Source organism: Camellia sinensis, chromosome 9 (genome assembly GCF_055761805.1).
Source record: "Camellia sinensis isolate YWXY chromosome 9, ASM5576180v1, whole genome shotgun sequence".
Lineage (NCBI taxonomy): Eukaryota > Viridiplantae > Streptophyta > Magnoliopsida > Ericales > Theaceae > Camellia > Camellia sinensis.
The window spans coordinates 127,553,057-127,570,167 of NC_138969.1; positions in this window are offsets into that span (position 1 = coordinate 127,553,057).

The following is a 17,111-nucleotide window of genomic DNA, read 5'->3' on the forward strand; positions in this document are numbered from 1 at the left end:
CAAAGTACCCGCCTAGGGGCCAGAGAACCTTCACCCCACTTTACATGCCTCTATCTAAGGCCTTGGGGGTTTTGATGAGAAAAGGGCATTTGAAGCCCTTGGAGCCACGCCCACTACCAAATAACCTCTCTCCAACACATAACCAGGCCAAATGTTACGCCTTTCACCAGCAGCACGATCATGACACTGACTTTTGCTTCAGACTACGTCATGAGATTCAAGATCTGATAGACAACAAGGTGATTGCGCCTCCTGAGAAGCCAAATGTCACCACTAGCCCTCTCCCACCACATAACAACCCCTTCCTCCACCCAGGCAAATAAACCTAATCTAAACAGCGGCCGTCCCGTACGACCCCAACATATACATCACTCTTTCCCACCTGCCTAAGTCGGCGTTGTTCATCCCGGAATGCACAAATTTATGCATGATGAGCACGTCATTAACCCTACCCAAGCCAGTGGTGGTGACTGTCGAAGACAAAGCTGGGGTGATCTTAGAGGAGAGTGGGAAAGTCGGTTCAGAACCTGAGGGATTTGCGAGCTTAACTGAGGAAGCATACAACCCGTGTGGTTATATTGTGTCAACAGATCAGGCTAAGCCAATGGTAGAGTTGCTAATTGGGGCAGAGGTCAATGTGGTTCGGGAAGATGGGCCAAGTCATGGATTGGATGATCTAGCAGAGCTCGAGGAGGATATCAACAACCTACAGTTCTTTGATGAGCAGGACCTGGGAGATGTGCAGCTTGGTTGGTATGATACGAACAGAGCAACAGACGCTACTGGTGGCTCAGTGACGAGCCAGATATTGTTAAGGAGTCTTAGCTGAAATATGGATAGTCAGAAACAGGAACATCTGCAGTGGCCCGAACGGCCGGCAATCAAGAGGAGTTGCCTGAGAGCACTGGTACGAAGAATTTTGCTCAGAACTTGGGCAGTTTGTGTACAGCCGACACAGAGCAAGAAGCCGCACTGAAGCGATTTGAACAAGAGAGGATAGAGAATGATGACAAGGCTAGAAAATCCAAGGGTTCTGTGGGGACGGAATGTGTTGTGAGCACGAAAACAACTACAGCGGAATTGGACAGTTGTCTGTTGGTTGCTGAGGGGATGTGATGGGAAGACGACGATTTGCGTCTGGCCCATACTGACGAAGACTAGGGATAGATGACACCTGGTACATCGAGGAGGTGGACTACATGACCCGAAGTGGGCAGTATTTCAAACCCCACACCTGGACCAGCCAGAGGCATCTGGGAAAGACAGGGAAGCAGAAAAGCAGAAGGACAAACTGTTAGAAAAGGAAGCTGTACTGAAGTAGCTAAAAAAAATTCAAGCAAACATCTCCATCTGGGGACTGCTTATGGCCTCCAGGGTACATAGACAAGCCGTCCTTTCAACCATGGACAAGGCTATGCTTTCGATTGATACAACGCTCGAACAATTGGTGGGACTGGTGGTCCCAGGTGGCACTTCACCGACTCTGACCTTCACAGACAATGAACTACCGCCTGAGGGCTCCGAGCATAACAAACCGTTATACATCTCTGTGGAGTGTAGGGATAAGTGGACACCGGTTGTCCTAGTTGATACGGGATCTGCAATTAATGTATGTCCGTCGCGAATGGCATACGCTATCGGGTTGAAGCCCACAGATTTTTGCGCCAATAGCCTAGGTGATACGGGCTTACGACGACACCAGTCGGGAGGTGATGGGGACGGTGCAGATTAAAACTCAGGTTGGCCCGGCCCAACAGGACATCGAATTTCATGTTCTGGATGTTCTAGCCAATTTCAACTTACTTCTTAGACGGCCGTGGTTGCACCAAGTAAAGGTTGTCCCCTCCACTTTACACCTAATGTTGAAATACCCCCAAGGGAAGGGGGTGGCAATTGTTTTTGGGAACTCTTCAATACATCCACTGCCAGAGGTTACTATGCCGATCTTGGAGATTGTACATGGCAAGGAGGATGTCTTCTTGTTTGGGTTCACCTTGGCTGAGGCTAGGGTGGTACAAGATCTTCTAGCTGTTGATGAGGGGCTTTATGTTAGTGCACAATCTCTTTACCTCATGAACATGCTTCAACATGTGCCCGGGATGGGATTAAGAAGGAGTGGCCAGAAGGGCGTCGTTGAATTGGCTGAAGTGCCACGCAATCCCCATATTGTTGGTCTAGGTTATACACCTACCAAAGAAGATTGGGTGAGAAAATGAAAGGAGATGGCTGGAAAAGCCAGGGCTAAACAAGCTAGGAAGCACTATGAGTTAGTGCATAGACCTATCCGAGGAACCCTGAATGGACGCTTTGTCCCGGAGGGGAAAGATTTCTCATTTTGTGGCTTTCCAGAGCCATGGCTGAATTCAGAGAGGCAGCGCTTGCCGGCTTTTGAGATCTTCTTTGACTTACAGTTACTAGGGGATAGAGTTGCCGAAGAACAGACTAACCCAACGGTTGTGTCTGAGCAGTGCGAAGAGGATGAGTCCAATAGCATAGAACTTGAATTGGGAGCAGCGCTGGCCTGTCGCCTATCAGATCCTCAGATCTTACTACAGTGCTTAGGGGATGATTTCTCAGTTGCCATGATCGGAGATAACGCGGCTGTGGGCCCTTCTTCCGGTATTCTGGATGCATCCATCGCACCTTCCCTCATCTGGCAATACGAGGAAGGCTTTTTATCTAGCAGTTCTGGGTCAGGTAGTGAACTTGAATCTGATTCCACAGAGTCAGTGGAGGCAGAATCAGATTCCAGTTCTCTTGAGTTAGAGTCAGGTATTCCTGGGGATGATAACCCAGATATCGTTGTTTTGTCTAGGTCATCTTTTTCATTTTCTTTTGAGTCTGTTGTGAGCGAAGAATCAAACGATATGGAAGTTAATGAGAATGGTACTGTTGTGGCTTTTGAGTACTTTTTTGTGCCTTTAGTTTATTACATTAATCAGGACTTTCAAAATTTTGATGAAAATGACGAGGAAGAAATTCCTCCGATTTTAAAACATTTGATTGATCGAGAGTATGAGAGGTTTGTAAAACCTTTGGTTGATGAAATCACCTCAATTAATGTTGGTACTGGAGAGGATCCGCGTCTGGTCCAGATCGAGTCGACGTTGTCTTCGGAGGAATGCGAGCGCTTAGTCGCTTTATTAAAAGATTTCAAAGATTTTTTTGCGTGGTCCTACGAAGACATGCCTGGAATCAATCCTAAGATTGTACAGCACCGGGTCCCTCTTTACCCAGAGGCTCGACCCGTCAAGCAGAAGCTTCGAAGGATCCACCCGGATTGGGCTCTGAAAATCAAAGAAGAGGTCACCAAGTAGATTGATGCAGGGTTCCTATTAGTATCTGAGTATCCTACTTGGTTGGCCAATATCGTTCTGGTGCCGAAGAAGGATGACAGAATTCGGGTATGTGTAGACTTCAGAGATTTGAACAAAACCAGTCCAAAGGATGACTTTCCTCTGCCGCATATCAACGAATTGATGGACTTCAATGCTGGGCATATGCTGCTCTCATTTATGGATGGATTTTTCGGGTACAACTAGATTTTGATGGCACCCGAAGATAGGGAGAAGACTGCCTTCACTACCCCATGGGGACCTACTGCTACAAGGTGATGCCACTCGGTTTGAAGAATACCAGGGCTACTTATCAACGGGCTGCGACCATGATCTTGCATGATATGATCCACAAAGAGGTTGAGCTGTATGTGGACGACATGATTGTCAAGTCCAAGGAAAGAGAGGGCCACTACACCGCCTTGAAGAAATTTTTCCAACGGATCAGAGAGTATCGGTTGCGACTGAATCCTCAGAAATGTACTTTTGGTGTTACAGTAGGGAAAATGCTGGGGTTCTTGATTACACAAAGGGGCATCGAGGTCGACCCTTCCAAGATCAAGGCCGTCTTAGAAATGCCAAGGCCGTCTTAGAAATACCACCACCAAGGATTGAAAAGGAGGTGCGAAGCTTTCTGGGTAAAGTGCAATTCATAAGATAGTTTATTGCAAAATTAACCTTGACCTGTGAACCACTATTTGGTCTCCTGAAGAAAGGAAAGAAATTCCAATGGGACGACTGATGCCAAGTTACTTTCGAGCAGATCAAGCAGTATCTAAAGAACCCACCCGTGTTGTCACCACCAGAGCCGAGCAAACCGTTGATATTGTATCTGTCAGTAACCGACACGACAATGGGCTGCATGCTTACATAGGCGTCTGAGGACAAAGTGGAGAAGGCTATCTATTACCTGAGCAAGAAGATGCTGGAATATGAGACCCGTTACACTCCGCTTGGGAAAGCTTGTTTGGCTTTGGTATGGGCTACCAGGAAGTTCAGGCACTATCTGTTAGCTCACTCTGTAATTCTGGTTTTGAGATTAGATCCCATCAAATATCTCTTCGAGAAACCAGCGTTTACGGGTAGGCTAGCCCGTTGGTTGCTTCTTCTCTCCAAATTTGATTTGAAGTACATGACGCGCAAGTCTGTGAAAGGGAGAGCGGTAGCGGAGTTCCTAGCTAATCACCCAGTGGAGGGAGATGAAGCAGTAGAGTATTTGTTCCCAGATGAGGCCATTCTATAGGTTGAAGAAGAGGTTTGGACTTTGTACTTTGACGGAGCGTCAAACCACTACCGGTATGGGATAGGAGTGTTGTTGATAGCACCCAACAATTCCCACATACCCTTAGCTTTCAAACTTCGGTTCAAGGTATCAAACAACAAAGCAGAGTATGAGGCATGTATCGCTGGCTTGGAAGCCGCCCTGGAACTAGGGGCAAAATGGTTGGACGTCATTGGGGACTCGAACCTGGTTGTGTCTCAAGCGAAAGGAGACTGGAAGGTTAAGGAGGAAAGGATGGAAATTTATCACCAAACTCTGCATGTTCTAATTCCCAGGTTTGAGAAGTTAACCTTCACCCATCTGTTGAGAGAGAGCAACAGGTTCGCAGACGATTTTTCAACTCTATCTTCTATGATAGACATTCCTTTGGGGGTCCGGATGCGTCCAATCATCATTGAACAGAGGTATGTGCTGGCCTACAAGCTGATTGCCACCATAGACGAAGTACAAGATCAGAACCCCTGGTATCATGACATCTGGAACTTCTTGGAAAAGGAGGCTTATCCACCAGGGGCAAATGCCAAAGACAAGAGGGCAATTCGGCGAATGGCTGCTCAATTCATCATCTGCGGGGGTAAATTGTACAAATGGGGCCATCTTGGGATACGTAAATTGTGTGTCGATGCTGAAGAGTCGAAGCGCCTAATAGAGGCCATCGACGGAGGAGAGTGCGGATCGTAGATGAGCGGGGTGATGCTAGCTCGAAAAATTCTCAGACAGGGTTACTACTGGTCAACCATAGAGGAGGATTGTATTGGCTTTGTTCGGCGATGCCATAAATGCCAGATCCATGCAAATTGCATGGACATTCCGCCGTCGAAGCTGTACAATATGACTTCGCCATGGCCACTTTCAGTTTAGGGAATTGATGTGATTGGAGCAGTTACTCTTAAGGGGTCGAACGGGCGTGAGTACATTCTGGTGGCGATAGACTACTTTACAAAGTGGGTCGAGGCCCAATCCTATGAGATGCTGAAGGCGCCGCATGTAGCTAAGTTCATCAGGAATAACATTATCTGCGGGTATGGGGTCTCGAATGAGATCATCCCGGATATTGGTTCCCACTCTAAGAAGGAAGTGATCGACTTGTTAGAAAAATACAATGTGGCTTTTCATATAGGCTGGGAACCAACGGAGCAGTTGAGGCCGCCAACAAGAACATCAAGCACATTCTGGAGAAGATGGTGGAAACCTATAGGGACTGGCCAGATAAACTGCCATTTGCTCTTTGGGGTTACAGGACATCAATTCGGACTTCTACTGGGGCAACTCCGTATTCCTTGGTTTATGGGATGGAGGTTGTTCTGTCGATTGAAGTTGAGGTTCCATCGCTACGGGTGATGGATGAGTGCCAAATAGTAGAAGCAGATTAGCAGCAGAGCAGGTTCGAAGAACTAATGCGGTTCGATGAAAGAAGGCTGAAAGCACTGTACCACATTCAAGGTTATCAACGTAGGATTGCCAAGGCTTTTAACAAGAAGGTTAAGTCCAGGAATCTGAAAGAAGGGGATTTGGTGCTCAAAGACAATCGAGCTCCCATCCATGACCCTGGGGGCAAGTTCAGACCCAATTGGACTGGCCCTTACATCATTAAGTCTATCTGGTTAGGTGGAGCTGTCATTCTGATGGATTTAGATGGCCTTGAGTTCTCTCAATTGATCAACATGGGCAAGTTTAAGAAATACTATCCCTGAGTGGCTCGCTAGGCTGAAAACCCGAAAAGGCGACCTAGGCAAAAGTTAGAGCACAAAAAATTAGAAAAAAAAGAAAAACTAAGCTCACAAGGTTGAAAACCCAGAAAGGGCGGCCTTGGCAAAAGTTAGAGCACAAAAGGAGAGTGTTAAAACCCAAGCAAACCTGAACCGAACTATGTAAGGCTTGATTCCCATCTTTGGGATACGTAGGCAACTTCATCCTGAAGTCCAGCTACAAACACTTCCAAAGCAACTGTGTCCATGTGATTGTCTTGGCCATCTTTGTCTTTCTGGATCCAAGAGTTTGGTTGTGAGCTACAGTGCAGTGCTGTTTAGACAAGGGGTAACTTTCATGTTGTTGGATCTGGGGTTGTTCATCTCAGTGATAGATCGCAGGCGTGTCCAGTTGTGATCCATATTGAAAATGGTTTTGAAAAGTTTTAATAAAAGTTGATTTTGTTCAAATTAATCTTTTTACAACTTAGACCATTTTTTAACCAAATGGAAATTTTTCAGTACCCACAACCTTTAATTTCATTGATTTCAATACAGAGTTCTCTGGCTCTTGATAAAATTGAAGTTGCTTTTTATTACATTCATAAAGAAAGTTTAAAAGTACAGATTAAAGCAATAAACTAGGGGCATGGTTAAGTCAGGTGTTCCTGCGCCTCCTCCCAGAGCTTGTGGAAGCTTCGGGTGCCAAAGTAGGCCCAGTCTGTGCCTCATCTTCAAGCCAAGCTACGAATTTGCCAGAAAGGGCACAACTGAAAGTGGGAGCGGGGGCCAGAAGCTCTCTTGTCCTCCATGCTGTTGTATACCGAGCTAGCTGTGGGCCTCGGAGCAAAAATGAAGTTGGGTATTCTATCCCCTCTTCCGGGTAAGTCTAGTCGTGGCTGAACTGACGTCAGAACCGAAATGGAAAATAGAAGATGCAGTGCGTCAAGCCAACCACCTGAATGCCAGGTTGGCGAGACATGCTGTAGCTCATCTTCGGTAGATCAAACCAAGGGCAGCGCCAAGCGATGTCAACAGCAAACTTGCTGCACATCCATTGGCACCACCACCCCTCGTTTAGGAAGTCAACTTGCCGTGGGTGGAAGAAATAGCCGCGCTGAATACGTGGGACAAGCGTCCACTACTTTTAGTTTCTCCATCTGCCATACCAGGGGAGGGATGAAAAATAAGAGAGATTAAAGAATAGAGAGGTGTACGAGGAGAGAAAAGCGAGAAAAGTGAGAAAAGGATTTTGAGAGAAAAACAGAACCTGAGGGCCGAGTGATGTGAGAAACACATGTGAGAAGGATGGGAAACATTACGTGCAAGAGTAGTGGCCTCACTGCGAGCTTGGTTATCTCCCGACGATGGAAGGCGTCCAAGCCCATCAAAGTTTCGGCAAGTGTCAACCCGATACAGCTTTTGCCTTCTTTCAAGCCTTGGGAAACTTCAATCAAGTGAATGCTACACCCTCCGAAGCCAAGGGCAAGTAGAAAATGGGCCAACATACACAAGCAGAGGGCATGTTGCCAAAAACTTTGCCAAAAGTGGTCACCGCGGTTGCCGGCATCGAAAAACTGATGAATAAGATTGGGGATGTCCAACTCCCCGTTGTGAACCAAAGCTTGGGCATCATGCAAAGTGAACCCGCACATCCTTTCTAGAGCCTGGATGTGGCCAAAATGAGATTGGGGCAAAATCTCCTCGTCGCACTAAGATTCCATCAAAGCTTGAAATTCTTCAATTGTGGGGCATATCTCATGTCCCCCAAAGCCAAACACATGTGAAACCGGGTTCCAACACCTAGCTGCGCCATGGAGGAACGGAAAACACAGCGGAGTACGGCTCAACGGGAATAGTGCGTTCAGCCTAAAACCCCAAAAATTTAACTTTTTTGAGCCATCCAAAGTTGCAATCCAATTGGAGAGTTTTTCAGCAGAGAATGGTTCCATTTGGGGTAAAAATGAAGTTGAAATCAAGAAACCACGAAGCTGGAACCTTTGTAGAAGATAAGGCAGTGAGTGGAGGCCAGGTGCCAACGTTTCGGAGGTTCTGCCATTGATGGCCGACACTTGCTGATTGATGGCCGGCAGTGGCTCATCAATGGCCGGCAGGGGCACATTGATGGCTGGCTAAGCCAAGTGATGGCCGGCAGCCTCTCCTTAGTCTCTCCCTCAGACTCACTGACCTCCTTTGTGAAGATTCAGTTGTTTGCTGCAGTGGGGTCTTGTTATTTGTACCTTGTGAGGTCTGGTTTTTGTCCTTTTGGACTTGAGTGTGTTTTTTTAAGACATACTAGTCTTTGTTTTTTTTATCGAGTTGTAATCGTCTCTATTTGATTATCGAGTCGTAATCATTTTCGTTTTGTTTATCAAGCTGTTGCAATTTGCTTATCGAGTTGTAAGCCTATCAAGGCTTCGTGTAGTTTATTGAGTTGTTTTGTTCTTTTCAGTTGTTAGTTGGTTCACTACCTGATTAAGACAATGCAATTTGACTGTGCAGTTTTCAAAAGATCAATCTTATTTTCATGCTGTGCGATGTTATGCGATGCTTAGAATAAAAAATGCAACACTTTTTAAACCAAAGCTGAGTTTTCATTTCCAATCATGGTTTCTTTTTACAAAAGAGTACATGTTTTAAGAAATAAAATAGCCTAAGGCTATACAATGGGCTAAAACTACTAGCAAAAAGAGAAAACAAAGCAAGAGCATCTGAATCAGTGCTAGCTAGCTCAAGCACGAGAAGCCCTCTTCGCCCTCTTCCTCGGCAGAGTGGACTCTGGAGCATTGTCGACATCGCCACCGCTATTTGAAGCTGGATCAGAGCCTGAACCAGAATCCTCCTTAGCCTCTCCAGCCTCTCTACTGGTAGAACCCGAGCCAGCGTCATTGTCTCCACCCTCTGATGACTCGGACTATGGACTCGCTGCCTCAGCCTCCTCGTTCGTTTCGTCATCATCATCGCCCAGAATGGGCTTGAAGGACCACTCTGGCTGCGGATGCCTCTAGCTCTACCTCGGCTATGTGTCTTAGCCTGTCTCCCTCTCCTCTCTGTTACTGGGGGAGGAACTGAAGGTCCTGCTATGGCTCCTGTTGGGGCATCTGGTGGAGTTTGGGTTTGGAAAGGGATCAAAAAAGGGCAGTTGATGTGGTAGTTGCGGTGTGTATTAGACGCAAAAGATAATAATGTGCTGTGAGCAGTGTTTGAATATCGTGTATGTATGCCGTGTGCAGTGTATGGGAAAAGTGGTGTTTTGATTCGATGAATCAGATCAGAGAAGTATGAAACAGTTGAAATGCTAATGTGTTGGAAGAGACTGTCATGGCATGAAGTGCAAACTGAAAAAAAACTTACCGGAATCCTGTAGAGGCTGAGCAGGTTCATGCTCGTCTGAACCATCCCTATCAGAGAAGCGGCTAGCTCAAGAGCCTGCCTGGTGTACTCTATGGATGCCTGTAAATGTGTTGAGATGATTAGTGGTCTGTAAAGCATAATCGAAATGAATTGAATGTGCAAAATGTAAAGTATGGGACATACCAGAGTCGGGCCTTGAACCCCGACAAGCTCGTGACCAATAGGTGCAGGCTCTATGGGAATCTGATAGGTCACCCCAGGGCATCCCCAGCAAGTTAATGTAGTAGGCAGCTCTAGCCATCTCACTCTTTGCCTCTCTCCAGGATCTCTCCTGCTATGGGATCTGGTCGCTTTGGCCCCTCTACCTGGCCCCTCTATTTCCTCCTCTCGCAGCTGGAGCTCTCACTTCCTCACCTCCACGAACGCCATTCAGAGGCGACATCAAATGAGTCTTGATGAAGGTCACGTAGTTGCCCTCTGCACGGAAGTAATCCGTCTCTAACCCTACCATTAACTGAATCACCTAGTCGGCAGAGAGTCTGTGTGTCTCCCTCATCGATACTGGAGGTGCCGCCGGTACAAACGAGGCAGGCGATCCTAGAGTCTGGCATGTGAAACGCTCGCTCAAGAACCAAGTACGGGAGATCGGGCCCTCAAGGAGAATTTGATAGCGAGCGACGACCCTAGCTGTTTCATATGGGAATCTGAACCCCGAGGGTATCACATCCCACGGCTGCCACGTGATCTGAAATAGGAATGAACAGATTGATCAGTCGTTGTCAATTAATGAATGTGTTGATAAATGTCTTTATCAAGTTGATTGAAAAGTGGGATGACTTTGTTTTAAGTTACCTCGCACGCCGTGACCATGTCGAAGTACTGGCAGAAAAACATGAAGCTCTCCCAGGTCCTATGACAGAGTTGGCCGTCGTACACTCGAGAAAACGGGACTATCGTTGGGGTCTCCTCTACAGGCTCTGGAGCGAGAGGTGGGAAGTATGTGTACACCCACAGTTGTAAGGAAAATTTGATTGATACAGTGTATAAGCAAATATAGAAAATGCAAAGCAGAAAGCATACGGTGTAAGAGCAGATACAGAGAATGCAAAGTAGATAGTATCTGTGCTGAACAAATGTAAAGCAGGAAATGCTAAGCAGAAAATGTAAAGTAAAAAGGGGGAACTAAGTTGTGTACCTCCCAGGCCCGCAAGTAGCCGTCGATCAAGGTCCCACACATGCGAGAGGTCGTGCTCATGTATCCATAAAGAGTAGTGAGGCTGGCTCCTCCCCAGTCATAGAACTGAACTCTCTGGAGTATTACCAATGCGCTCAGTAGATACAAGCCTACGGTATTCCACCGGTTCGAGAACAAGGTGGAACCGAAGAGGAACATGAGAAAGCCCCTGGCATATTTCTCTGCCTCCTTAAATGTCTCAGGCTCCTTTTCTCTAAACCGCTCCTCGAACCAACTATATCTGACCATACCTGCCCGAAGTACCAGAGGGCATACCCAAAGTAGTGCGGTCCATGCAGCCTCTCACTCTCCCATGTCAGGGTCAAGAGGGATCAGATCACCTCCCATGCCTAAGCTATTATTAATCATTGCATTGGCATATCAATTCATTTGATAATGATGAACTTTGAAATTTGATTTGAAAACTTTGCATTGAGAAATGAATGTTGGGAAACAAGTTTTCATGAAATGATTTTGGGGTAAATACGGTGATAAGTCTTGAAAGGTGGTGTAAATGAATTTGATTAAGTTGGCCTATGAAAGACCAGAAAATCGCACGGATAGGTGTCGAGCCTTCCAGTTAATACTGGTAAAAATGACAGATTACAGGTATCGAGCATTCCAGTTAATACTGGCAAAAATGACAAATTACAAGTGTCAAGCCTTCCAGTTAATACTAGTAAAAATGACAAATTTGTAGCACTTGTATAGTCTACTTGCAGACACTAGCCTAAGGATCACCTGAGTCGTATTTACAATCTTGGAATTTTATTGAAATTGTTGGATTAATGTGTTTTCAAATTGACATTGTGCGTAAGGTTTTCAAAAGATGAGAAAAATATTTTGAGCATGACATGGCATATGCATTCATCTCATAAGACTGTATAAAATGGATTTGATGAATTGTTTAATTATTTGATTCAATTGATAATGAGATAATTGAATTAATTGAAAAGGATGCCCTGTTGCTATTGAAACACGTTTATTTATTTAAGTTAACTTGTGGTTAATTAAATAAATTAGATTTAAGAGATTATGTAATAAAATCGTATGGTTTTGACATAATATGATTTCACGTATATGTATAAGTATTTTGACACCCGCATATCTTCTAATGTTTTAATATGAGATTGCTTGGTGAGCTAGAGGTTGCTCACTCTCTGGCTGTACATGTGTACAGGGAATGCTTTTCAGATTTGAAGATCAAACAATGGGTTTTACCATTTCATAAGTGTAATGTAGTGATGGATTGTACTACTTCATTTGTTGTTTGGCTGAGTGCTTTTTTTTTTTTTTTTTATAAAGAGTAGCGTCCTCTCTTTTATTGTAAGCCTTAGGATATTTCTTTTATTTGTATGTAAATGTCATTGTTGTATAACGAGAGGGAATATGTATATTTAATTATTCATCATTTCATCCAAGGATGAAATGTTATTTGTAAATGGACTTAATTAATGAATATTGATAATGTTATCCGGGTGATAAAATACGGGGCGTGATAGCCCATACCAAGGCTAGGCAAGCTTTCTCTAAAGGAGTGTAGCAGGTCTCATAATCTATCATCTTCTTGCTCAAGTAGTAGATGGCTTTCTCCACCCTATGTTCAGATTCCTGAGCAAGCATGCACCCCATGGTCGTATCTATTACTGACAAGTACAGAATCAAAGGCTTTCCCAACTTTGGCGGTGACAACACATACGGATTCTGGAGGTACTGCTTAACCGGTTCAAAGGCAAACTAACATCGATCATCCCATCAGAATTTCTTCCCTTTCTTCAGGAGACCAATTAGTGGTTCACAAGTCAAGGTTAATTTGGAAATAAACTGTCAAATGAATTGCACTTCATGTAGAAAGCGATGCACTTCATTTTCAATCCTTGGTGGTGACATTTCTAAGATGGCCTTGATTTTGGAAGGATCTACTTCAATTCCCCTCTGTGTGATCAAAAAGCCCAACATTTTTCCTACCGTTACGCCGAAGGTGCATTTCTGCGGGTTTAACTTCAATCTGTATTCCCTGATCCGTTGAAAGAATTTCTTCAGCGAGGTGTAGTGGCCCTCTCGTTCTTTGGACTTGACAATCATGTTGTCTACATACACCTCAACCTCTTTGTGGATCATGTCATGGAGAATGGTGGTCACAGCCCTCGGATAGGTAGCTCCAGCATTTTTCAAACCAAACAGCAAAACCTGGTAGCAGTAGGTACCCTACGACGTAGTGAATGCGATCTTCTCTCTATCTTCGGGTGCTATCAGAATCTGGTTGTACCCGGAAAACACATCCATAAATGATAGCAATACATGGCCTGTAGTGAAATCCACTAACTCATCAATGTACGACAGTGGAAAGTCATTCTTCGGACTGGCTCTGTTCAAGTCCCGGAAGTCTACCCACACCCGGATTCTACCATCCTTCTTCGGCACTGGGACGATTGGCCAACTAGGTTGGATACTCGGATACTAATAGGAATCCAGCATCAATTTGCTTGGTGACCACTTCCTTGATTTTCAGCGCCCAATCCGAATGAATTCTATGCAATTTCTGCTTGACTGGACGAGGCCTCGGGGTCAAGAAGGATTCGGTGCTGCACAATCTTAGGGTTGATTCCAGGCATGTCTTCGTAAGACCACACAAAAACATCTTTGAAATCTTTTAATAAAGCGATTAAACGCTCGCGCTCCTCCGAAGACAACGTGGACCCGATCTGGACCAAGCGCGAATCCTTCTCAGTACCCACATTAATGACAATGATTTCATGAGCACGGGGTTTAGCAAACCTTTCCTCCTCTCGATTAATCAAGTTTTTGAAAGCCAGAGGAATTTCTACCCCTTTGTTTTCATTAAAGTTATGAAAATCTTGGTCAATACAATAAACCAACAACACAGAAAAGTACACAAAATCTGCAAAGTTTTCATTCAAAAGGTCCACATCTTCGGTTACAAACTCAAAAGAAAACCTAAATGAAGACCTAGACAGGACTTTGGTATCAGGGTTATGACCCCCAGAAATACCAGACTCAGACCCAGAAGAACTTAAATCCGATCCCAACCCCACAGACTCAGTGGAATCAGATTCTAACTCATCACCCGATTCAAAACTGGACAGATAGCCTCCCTCCAGCTGGCAAGTAAAAGATGGTGCCCCTGATACATCCAAAATGCCACTGGTTGGGTTCACACTTGGTTCTTCCTCGATCGTGAAGGCAGTAAGGTTATCCTCCAAGTTCTCAAGGTTGGCCGTAGGATCTGTCAGGAAATAAACCAATGCTGCCCCTACTCCAGGTTTGATGTCATCTGAGTCACCTTCCGTGCCCTGTTTAGCTTTGATGCTTAGCTCAGCCCTTTCCTCATCATCATTGACTTGTAGCTGATGGTCGATAAAGATCTCGAACTCGGGGACACGATGCTTCGAGGAATTTACCTAAGGCTCGGGAAAGCCACAAAAAGGGAAATCCTTTCTTTCCCGAACAAAAGGGCCATTTAGTGTCCCCTAGATTCGCCTGTGGATGAGTTCATAACGTTTTCCGGCTTGCTTGGCCTTGGCTCTACCGCTCATCTCTTTCTCCTTTCTGACCCAGTCCTCTTTGAGGGGCACATAGCCCAGTCTAAAGGCATGTGGGTTGTGTGGCACATCTGTCAGTGTTATAACACCTTTCCACCATTCCTTCCGAGCCCCATTTCTGGAACATGCTATAGTTTGTTCATGAAATAGAAGGATTGGGTGCTGACGTACATACCTTTGCCTGTGGCCAGAATGGTCTGTACTACCTGGGCTTCAGCAAGAGTGAATCCCGAGAGGAATACATCCTCGTTGCCATGATTGATCTTTAGCACTGGCACAGTCACCTCTGGCGGCGGATGGATGGAGGATTTCCCAAAAACAAATCCCATTCCTCCCCCTTGAGGGTACTTCAACATCAGATGGAGAGTGAAAGAGACAGCCTTCGCATGGTGCAACCAAGGCCTCCGTAATAGCAAATTGAAGGTAGCCGGCACATCCAAGACATGAAACTCAAACTCTTGCTCAATTGGGCCCACTTGGACTCTAACTTGCACTGTACCCATGACCTCTCTACTCGTGTTATCATATGCCCGTATTACTTGGGTTGTGGGAACAAAGTCCGCTGGTTTGAGGCCAATTGCATAAGCGGTACGGGAAGGACAAACATTAATGGCCGAACCGGTATTTACCAATACCACTGGCACCCATTTCTCCCTACACTCCACAGATATATACAACGATTTGTTATGAGCCGAGCCCTCTGACGGCAGCTCTTTGTTAGAGAAAGTAAGCGTTGGCCTGACACCATTTGGAAAGACCAAACCCACAAGCTGCTCGAGCGTGGTGTCAATGGACAATTTAGCCTTGTCCATTGCCAACAATACTACATGTCGGTGTACTCGTGAGGTCATGAGGAGACCCCAGATAGAGATATCAACTTAAATTTTCTTGAGCTATTTCATTACTGCCTCTTCTTCTAGTTGTTTCTCCTTCTGTTTCTCGGCCTCTTTATCCTTTCCAGACGCTTCTACTTGATCCAGGTGCGGTGGCTTAAAATATCGTCCACTTCATGTCAGATGCTTTATTTCCTCAGCATAACACGTATTGTCCGAAATGCACTTGCCCCAGTCTTTATCAGTATGGGCTAGATGTAAATCATTATCGTCCCACCATTCGCCTCAGCGGCCGACAAACAGTTGTCTAACTTTGCTTGTATCACCTTTACATCATAGGTGTCCCCCACACGGTGTTGTGATTTTACGGTTTCCCGGCTGTCTTCCATTCTTTCTCGTTCAAACTATCTCAGTGCAGCTTCCTGTTAAGCATCCACAATGTTCACAACACTCACTTCCTGGGTTGGGTTTTCCTTTCTTATCAGCCATTCCGGCTACTACAGCTATCTCTGATTCTTTTCCCTTTGGTTTTATTCCAGTTTCTTCTTCCTTGTCTAGCTCATCACTCAGCCATCTAGTGTTGTTAGTTGATCCATTCAGGTCGAACCACCCGATCTATACATCTCCCTAATCCTGCTCATCAAAGAACTGTAGATTAACCAAATCCTCTCCAAGATCCACCAAATCATCCAACCCCTGGCTCGGGCCATCTTCCATGACCACATTGATGTCTACCAAGGTTGGCAGCACCAATTTAGGCATGATTTGACCAGTTGGCACAATTTAGCAACTCGAATCATACACTCTATTAGATAAGTCCTCTGGACACTCTGGCAACAGACTAGTACCTTCCTCCAAGGTCAACTCCCCTTCCATTGTAAGTCTCATCACCATGTGCTTGGGTTGAGGTTTGGACGTGTCCATCATGCAAAAGTTTGCGCCTTCAGGAATGAACATCAGTTTTGGTAGGTTGGAGGGAGTAATATATATGCTGGGGTTATAATAGGTGGCCAGTGTATGGATTAGGTTGAGATTTTGAGGTGGGGGCCTTGATTATGGGCTGGGAGTGGATTTGTGGTTATGTTCAGTTTCTAAGGTGGAGCGATCACCTTGTTGTCAGTAAGATCCTAAATCTCATGATGCAATCGAAAGCACTGGTCGGTGTCATGACCATGTTGTTGGTGAAACGAGAAGTATTTTGCGGGGTTATGTTTGCGTGGGAGAGGATCAAAAACTGGGCGAGGTTCTAAGGGTTTGAGGTACCCTTCCATGACTAGTACCTTCATGGCATGAGACAAAGTCATGTATAGTTAGTTAAAAGTCCTCTAGGATCGAGTAGGGTTGGACGGTGTTTGTGAGCTTGTGTTGGCAAAGGGGTCAGTAGTCTTGGTTATGGTGACAACACTTACGTCTAACGGCCTCGTAGATGTGCTACCACTGGCAGCATTAGAACTGTGAACAAACGACCTTTTTGCTAGCTCCTTCTCATCTGTAATAAGCCCCTGCTTCATGGCATCTTTGATTTGCACTCCCATTTCATGAAGATCTATAAATGTAAATAGAGGTAGGAGAATCATCTTTTGCAGTAGCTTGCCATGTAGATTCCTGACAACTATCCTGATCTGGTCCTTCTTAAAAGGCCTCGTGGTTGTCATCGAGGCTTTAGCTCTCCATCTTGTCACAAATTGAAAGAAACCCTCATTTGGCTCTTGGCATGTTGTCTCGAGATCATGAGTTGTAACCTCAATCTGTGTATTATAAGAATACTGAGCACTGAAGGCCTCGACCATCTCTTCTCAATTCAGTTTGACTGAATCTTCCA